Source organism: Scyliorhinus torazame, unplaced genomic scaffold (genome assembly GCF_047496885.1).
Source record: "Scyliorhinus torazame isolate Kashiwa2021f unplaced genomic scaffold, sScyTor2.1 scaffold_182, whole genome shotgun sequence".
Classification (NCBI taxonomy): Eukaryota; Metazoa; Chordata; class Chondrichthyes; order Carcharhiniformes; family Scyliorhinidae; genus Scyliorhinus; species Scyliorhinus torazame.
In genome coordinates, this window is record NW_027307909.1 from 2,808 (window position 1) to 11,384 (window position 8,577).

At 49.7% G+C, this 8,577-nt stretch overlaps 1 long non-coding RNA gene across 2 annotated transcripts; it reads right to left on the reverse strand.

Annotated features, from left to right (window-relative positions):
* Positions 1 to 3,008: 3,008 nt before the first annotated feature.
* LOC140405646 (uncharacterized) lies at positions 3,009 to 5,206 on the reverse strand. 2 transcript variants are annotated; one of them, XR_011938729.1, is made up of 3 exons: positions 4,762 to 5,206; positions 4,348 to 4,454; positions 3,009 to 3,137 (listed from the first exon to the last, which is right to left on the reverse strand). It is a non-coding gene; the product is annotated as an uncharacterized lncRNA (long non-coding RNA). The 2 variants fall into 2 exon arrangements; XR_011938728.1 differs by having other exon boundaries at positions 4,794 to 5,203.
* Between the last annotated feature and the right edge of the window lie 3,371 nt (positions 5,207 to 8,577).

An 8,577-nucleotide genomic window follows, 5' to 3' on the forward strand; every position in this document is an offset into this window, starting at 1 on the left:
GACAGGGCTGTCTCAGGACATTTTCAAATCGACTGTCTCAGGACAGGACAGGGCTGTCTCAGGACATTTTCAAATCGACTGTCTCAGGACAGGACAGGGCTGTCTCAGGACATTTTCAAATCGACTGTCTCAGGACAGGACAGGGCTGTCTCAGGACATTTTCAAATCGACTGTCTCAGGACAGGACAGGGCTGTCTCAGGACATTTTCAAATCGACTGTCTCAGGATTGTGTAAAATCGCACTTTCTAAAAGATAATGTGACTGGGCCGTGACTGTGCACAGCAGAACCCCCACCCCCAGACCCTGTGCCTGATCACCCCCTCACCCCACCCCACATCTCTCCCCCCGTTTCCCCTGGCCCTCCCTTTTCTCTCACCCCCTCTCTTTTTCACTCCTCGCTCCCACCGCCCTCTCTCTCTTTCTCTCTCCCTCTTTTTCACTCTCTCCCTCCACCCTCTAACTTTCTCTGTCCCCCTCCCCTTTTCACTTTATCTCCTTCCACCCTCTTGTCATTCTCTCTCCCTCTTTTTCACTCCCTCTCCCTCCACCCTGTCTTTCTCTGTCCTCCCCTCTCTTTTTTATTCTCTCTCCCTCAACCCTGTCTTTCTCTGTCCCCCTCCCCTTGTCACTATATCTTTCTCCCTCCACTCTCTCTCTCTTTCTCTCTCCTCCTCTTTTTCACTCCCTCTCTCCCACCGCCCTCTCTCTGTCTTTCTCCCTCCCCCTCTTTTTCACTCTCTCTCCCTCCACCCTCTGTCTTTCTCTGTCCCCCTCCCCTTTTCACTATATCTCTTTACCTCCACTCTCTCTCTCTTTCTCTCCCTGCCCTCTCTTTTTCACTCTCTTTCTCCCTCCACTCTCTCGACAAATCACATTGGGGTTCTCTGTAACATTTAGTCCAAGATGAAATGTAGAAAGAAATGGCTGGAAAGTAGGAGAGAGAGAGATAGAAAGCTGGGGTGACTGAGGCAGGGACATTTATCCCCAAACCCCCCTCAGAAATCCTTCCTATCCCACCGCCCTGTCTAAAACACAAACACCACCATTGAGGACAAACCTGTACCCAGGCTGCGGCCTATTCATTTCAGACCCATTCCCGACTGCTGCACACTCAGTGAGCCAGTTTAATATTAAATTGTGCGTGGTCACTAAGTTGACATTTCAGGAAAGGCTGCAGGCCACTGATGCACAGCAGGATCCCACAACCAGCAATGTGATCCTGACAGGGTGGGACAGGCAGGTGAGCGGGGGGATGGGGGAGAGACATATTCCTTCCCTTGCCTGCTATATTCTTTCCTCCATCTCTTCCCCCCCCCCCGCCCCCAAAATACCCCCACCCCTGAATACCACGGGTATTGGGAGTCTGGAGCCACATCCACTGTCCCCAGAAAGTTACACTTCCCTCTTTAAACTGGGAAACCAGCTGCCTGGTCCGTCCGGAGACTTTTTACAATCACCCTCCCAGCATTTATTTCCATTTATTTCCCAAATCAGGGTATCCCCAGAAAGATGTGATGAGGCTCCCCATTGCAGTTTGTGGGAAGGTTTCATTGATTGAAGGTTTAAAGAGACACTAAAAAGCTGGAGAGAGATGGACAGATAGCGGCAGAATGCTGGAGAGACAGAGAGAGAGGCAAGAATGGAAAGAAGGCAGAAAGGGAGAGAAAGCCTCTCTTTTTCACTACCTCCCTCTCCCTCCAACCTCTCTCTCTCACATCTCCCTCCTACCCCCCCCCCCCCCCCCCCCCTCCCACGACCCCACTCTCTCTCTCTCTCTCTCATCCCAGTAGTTGGGAAGGAGAGAGAGAGAGAGGATCACACACAGGAATCCAACAATCACTACCACAGCAAACAGAATTCAAATGGCCCCCTGCCAATTTCATTTCACCCTCACATTTAAGTCTCGGCCTAAAACACAGGCTTTATTCTAGAATTACACCCCCTTCAAGTTTAAGGGACTATAATTCCAGATTACTTTACAGTCGATGGATTCAGTATTAAAGTGACCCCACTGTTGGTTCATTTCAGGAATTCTGCAGGCAACTTGTGCACGGGGAGATCCCAAAAATGGTGACACTTTCCAAATTGAGTTCCGAGTTTCTGATGGTGGATTTCTCTCTCAGCAGCGATGAGATCATGGCTGAATATCCCGTCAGTGCACGCAGAAAGGGTTCATTAACTCTCTCGTTCCCAAGCACTCAAGTTTAAGACTTTAAAATTCGAGACCTTCGAACCCACTTTGCAGTCCGTGAGCTATTTCATTAAAAAAAAAGTAGGTACTCTATATTTATTTATTTATTTATTTTTATAAATTTAGAGTACCTAATTCATTTTTTCCAATTAAGGGACAATTTCACGTGGCCAATCCACCTACCCTGCAAATCTTTGGGTTGTGGGGGCGAAACCCACTCAAACACAGGAAGAGAGCTATTTTATTTTCAGAGTTGTGGTCACTGTTGCTGCGCGGGCAAAGGCCACAGGCCTGTGAGTGAACAGCAAGATCCCACAGCAGCAGCAATCTGGACCTAACCAGATGGGACACTGTCCTTCTCCCCCCCCCCCCCCCCCTCCTCACTCCTGCTGGGAGCCCCATTCCCCACTGCACCTAACACCACCCCCCCACCCCACCCCCGCCGTGTCATGTGTGGATTGGAACATCCCTGGAGAAGTCCCTTCAGTTTCTGAAAGAGTTAAACTGCCTCTTAAAACGAAGAAAAACCTTTTTAAAACAAAATCCATTGGCACACAGAAAGATCCCAGAAGGTGCAGTCGGCAGTGTTGAGTGTCGTTGACATTTGCTACCAGGTTGCAGAGAGTGGCTGAGACAGTGAAATCCCCCCCCCCCCCCCCCCCCCCCCCCCCCACCACACATACCCGGGATGCTCAGAATTAACATAACCCCTGTTATTTTGGAACAAAATTAGACAGCTTTATATTCCAGATTTGTATTTTACTCTTTGCCACCCACCAAAGGGTTAATGTGTTTGTGTCGAAGTGCAAGGCCAGGGCGGCAATAAAGAGACAACTCACGTGAGTGCGGCCTGTGGAGTAGGCCTCAGTCCATCCACTTGTCCTCTGGAGAATAGCCTTTGTCCAAAGATTCCTGGTCGCATTGCAGTCTTCAAAGTTCAAATTCCTGGGGAAAAGAGGGAGAAAATTAACTAAAACGCAGGAAAATGTTTACACTTGTAGCACAGCAAGAGGCCAAGATTCCCCCTCTCAGTCACACAAACTCTCAGCAACATCCACCTACACTAATCTCAGTTATAAACCACAGAATAAAAAAGATTGAGAGACAGTTCCCACTTCCCTTGTCTTTCTCTTTCTCTCTCTCTCGCTATCTCATTCGGTCCCACTATCCCTCTCATTCATATTTCTGTCTCCCTCGTTATCCCTCATCAGCCTCCCAGCATTTAGTTCTATTTGTTTCTCTAATCAGGGTATCCCCAGAAAGATGTGATGAGACTCCCCATTGCAGTTTGTGGGGTGGTTTTCTTAGATTAAAGGTTTAAAGAGACACTAAAAAGCTGGAGAGAAATGGACAGATAGTGGCAGAAAGCTGGGGAGACAGAGAGAGAGAGAGAGAGGGGCAAGAATGGAAGAAAGACAGAAAGGGAGAGAAAGCCTCTCTTTTTCACGACCTCCCTCTCCCTCCACCATCTGTCTTTCTCCTCTCCCTCTCTCTAATCTCTATTACCCCCCAGCCCCACACTCTTTTCTGTACTTCTCTCTCTCTCTCTTTCTATCATCCTAATAGTTGGGAAGGAGAAAGAGAGAGAGAGACAGGGTCACACACAGGAATCCAACATTCACAACCACAGCAAACTGAATTCAAATGACCTCCTGCGAATTTAATTTCACTCTCATACTTGTGCCTCGGCCTAAAATACAGGCTTCATTCCAGAATTAGACCCGCTTCAAGTCAAGGGACTTTAATTCCGGGCAATCGAGATTACTTTACAGTCAATGGGTTCATTTAAAAGTGACCCCCACTATCGTTAATTTTGTGAATTATGCCGGCAACCTGGGCACAGGGAGAGCCCAACAAATGATGACCACTTTCAAAATTGAGTTCAGAGTTTCTGATCTGAGATTTCTCTCTCTCTCTCTACCAGATTACAGAGAGTGGCTGAAACAGTGAAATGCCCCCCCCCCTCCCCACACACACACCGCACCCCATACCCCCACCCCTGGGACGCTCAGAATTAATATAACCCCTGTTATTTTGGAACAAAATTAGACAGCTTCATATTCCAGATTTGTATTTTACTCTTTGCCGCCCACCTAAGGTTTAATGTGTTTGTGTCTAAGTGCAAGGCCGGGGCTGCAATAAAGAGACAACTCACGTGAGTGCGGCCTGTGGAGTAGGCCTCAGTCCATCCATCCATGCTCGGGAGAAATACCCTTACCCAAAGATTCCTGCTCACATTGCAGTCTTTCAAAATTCAAATTCCTGGGAAAAAGAGGGAGAAAATCAACTAAACCACAGGAAAAGATTGAAACTATTTAATACAGCGAGAGCCCAGGGTCCCCTTTTCAGTTTTACAACCCCTCAGCAACATCCAAATACAAATAAGTCACAGCTTTCAACCAGAGGTTAAAAAAGATTGAGAGACAATTAATACTCAAAATCTTTTTATTGTCACAATTAGGCTGACATTAATACTGCAATGAAGTTACTGTGAAAATCCCCTTCTCTTGTGTTTCTCGCTGTCTCTCTATCCCTCTTATACATATTTCTGTCTCCCTCCCTCACTCACTCTTTTTGATCCCTCCAATATTAAAATTAAACCTCAGTCAGGGTAATAACCCGGGTGAAGCCTGCAGAACAGGCCTCAGCCAGCGCTCCCTCGGGAAGAATTCACCCTCCCTCGTCCTCCTCACTGGATTCCCGACTTCCTTCCAGTTCTCCAAATAAAAACGCCTCTGGAGAAAAAAAGGAGATAACATTGATTATAAAGGCAATAACAGGGGCATTTTAATAAAATATTCAAAACAGCACAACAGGAGTTCAACATCTCCAATCTCGAGTCAATCAGTAACATGTCAACACCCAAAATGCACAGCTCAAAACAGGCAGATTGACACACCCAGCGACACACACACACACACACACTGAAGCAGAGGGGTAATGTTTTGAGTGTAGTGAGTTTTTGGTTTGTGAACTGAAGTCCCTCAGACACAGATATATCCTCAGTGAGCTGTGAGCAGACTCCACCCCTAGTCTCTGCCATGTGTGGAATGTCTGTCTCAGAACACAGCTCTCTATTGACATGTAAATGCAGGCCAAGAGATACTGATCTCCTTGCTGCTCAGCCCCACACACACAGAATGTGACTTCAGCTAACCCTTGGCCTTCCCCACACCAGTGTTGTTCACTGAGCAGGACAGAAAAAATTGGATTAAATGTAATTATTAGACAGGGACGTTCTTATTTTCTCTACCCAAGTGGATAACCTCACATTTATCCACGTTGTACTGCATCTGCCATATCTCTCACTCACTCCCCTCCAATAGGATTGAATCGTAATTTAAAATAGTATTGGGAAATGATTAGAAACAGTTTGGACTGAGATCTCCTCAGTGACCTGTGTGCAGACCCCACCCCCGACTTTCTGTGAGGAATGCCCCCCTCGGTGTGGTTCCTGTGTCTGCTAAGGAAGACACTTGTCCTGTCTATGGTTATGTTAATTCAGCAGTTAGCAACAGATTCTGTCCTGTCATTATTTCTGTCTTTGGTTTAACATTTGTTTACCTCTGAATTTCTGACATGTTTGGAATGACTATTCGTCTGTCGCCTTAGGAAGGCTCTCCATAGAATGAGTAAAAAGCAGCAAGAAATCACAGAATGTGAGTTAAACACAACTTCATTTCTGCCTCCATTTGGAGAGAAGATTCCTGGCCACAAAAACAAAGCTCATTGCAAAGTTTCACTTCATATTTTACATGTTGTTCACAGACAGATTTCTTCAATGAGCTGCTCTATAAATCTGGATTCAATTTGACTTTTTCTCACTGTGAGATGAAAAGTTTATTCCTGAATCAGTACACGGTCATCGGCAACAACATAATTTTATTAGACAGTGAGGATCAATGGGATTTTTCACTGAAATCCTCTGATGTCAATTCCTGAGATTAGAATTTGTAATGAAACAATTTGGATTCAATGAAAACGGTCAGTTTAATAACCCCAATGTCCTGACTGCCTCACGTCCTGGCACCCTCACACCCTCACACCCTCATGTCCCCTAACTCTCAATCCCTGACCCACTCACGCCTCCGAAACCTCAGATCCTGACCCGCTGTGTACCTCTTTCTGTGTGTGTGTCCCTTACTCTGTCTGTGTGCCCACCTCTCACTGTCCCTCTCTGTATCCCTCTCTCCCTCTGTGTCCCCCTCTCTCGCTGTCTGTGTCCTTCTATCTCACTCTATCCCTCTCTTTCACTGCGTACCTTTCTATCTGTCTCACTCTCTCTGTGTCCCTCTCCCTCTATGTGTCCCCGTCTCGCTGTCTCTCTCGCTGTGTTCCTCGCTCTCTCGCTGTGTCCTTCTCTCTCGCGCTGTGTACCCGTCCCTCTCGCTGTGTCCCCCTCTCTCTCGCTGCGTCCCTCACTCTCTCTCGCTGCTTCCCTCTCTCTCTCGCTGTGTCCCCCTCTCTCTCGCTGTGTTCCTCGCTCTCTTGCTGTGTCCCTCTCTCTCTTGCTGTGTACCCGTCCCTCTCGCTGTGTCCCCCTCTCTCTCTCTCGCTGTGTTCCTCGCTCACTCGCTGTGGCCCTCTCCCTCTCGCTGTGTACACGTCCTTCTCGCTGTGTCCCCCTCTCTCTCGCTGTGTACCCCGCTCTCTCGCTGTGTCCCTCTCTCTCTTTCGCTGTGTCATAGATTATCATAGAATTTACAGTGCAGAAGGTGGCCATTCGGCCCATCGAGTCTGCACCAGCTCTTGGAAAGAGCACGCCACCCAAGGTCAACACCGCCACCCTATCCCCATAACCCAGTAACCCCACAACGCTAAGGGCAATTTTGGACACTAAGGGCAATTTATCATGGCCAATCCACCTAACCTGCACATCTTTGGACTGTGGGAGGAAACCGGAGCACCCGGAGGAAACCCACGCAGACACGGGGAGGATGTGCAGACTCCGCACAGAGAGTGACCCAAGCCGGAATCGAACCTGGGACCCTGGAGCTGTGAAACAATTGTGCTATCCACAAGGCTACCGTGCTGTCCCACTCTCTCTCGCTGTGTCCCTCCCTCACTCGGTGTGCTCCTCTCTCTCTCGCTGTGCCCCTCTCTCTCTCGCTGTGGTCCTCTCTCACTCGCTGTGTCCCTCTCTCTCTCGCTGTGTCCCTCACTCTCTCGTCGTGTACCCGTCCCTCTCGCTGTGTCCCCCTCTCTCTCGTTGTGTCCCTCTCTCTCTCGCTGTGTCCCTTGCTCTCTGTGTCCCTTGCTCTCTTTGTCCCTTGCTCTCTCCCTGTCCCCCTCTCTCTCTCTCGCTGTGTCCCTTGCTCTCTGTGTCCCTCACTCTCTGTGTCCCTCGCTCTCTCTGCGTCCCTCGCTCTCTCTGTGCCCCTCGCTCTGTCTGTGTCCCTCGGTCTGTGTCCCTCACTCTCTCTGTGTCCCTCACTCTCTGTGTCCCTCGCTCTCTCTGTGTCCCTCGCTCTCTCTGTTTCCCTCGCTCTCTGTGTTCCTCACTCTCTGTGTTCCTCGCTCTCTCTGTGTGTCCCTCGCTCTCTATGTCCCTTGCTCTCTCTGTGTCCCTGGCTCTGTCTGTGTCCCTTGCTCTCTCTGTGTGTCCCTCGCCCTGTGTGTCCCTCGCTCTCTGTGTCCCTCGATCTCTCTGTGTCCCTCGCTCTCTCTGTGTCCCTCACTCTCTCTGTGTCCCTCCCTTTCTGTGTGTCCCTCGCTCTCTCTGTGTCCCACGCTCTCTCTGTGTCCCTCGCTCTCTCAGTGTCCCTCGGTCTGTGACCCTCGCTCTGTCTGTGTCCCTCCCTTTCTGTGTGTCCCTCGGGCTCTCTGTATCCCTCGCGCTCTCTGTGTCCCTCGTGCACTGTGTCCCTCACTCTCTGTGTCCCTCGTTCTCTCTGTGTCCCTCACTCTCTGTTTCCCTCACTCTCTGTGTCCCTCGCTCTCTGTGTCCCTTGTGCTCTGTGTCCCTCGCTCTTTGTGTCCCTCGCTCTCTGTCTCTCTTGCTGTGTTCCTCGCTCTCTCGCTGTGTCCCTCTCTCTCTCGCTGTGTACCCGTCCCTCTCGATGTGTCCCCCTCTCTCTCTCGCTGCGCCCCTCACTCTCTCTCGCTGCGTCCCACTCTCTCTCGCTATGTCCCCCTCTCTCTCGTTGTGTCCCTCGCTCTCTCGCTGTGTCCCTTGCTCTCTGTGTCCCTTGCTCTCTGTGTCCCTTGTTCTCTCTGTGTCACCATCTCTCTCGTTGTGTCCCTCTCTCTCTCTCGCTGTGTCCCTTGCTCTCTGTGTCCCTCACTCTCTGTGTCCCTCGCTCTCTCTGTGTCCCTCGCTCTCTCTGTGTCCCTCTTCCTCCATGTGTCCCTCGCTCTCTCTGTGTCCCTCGCTCTAGCTGTGTCC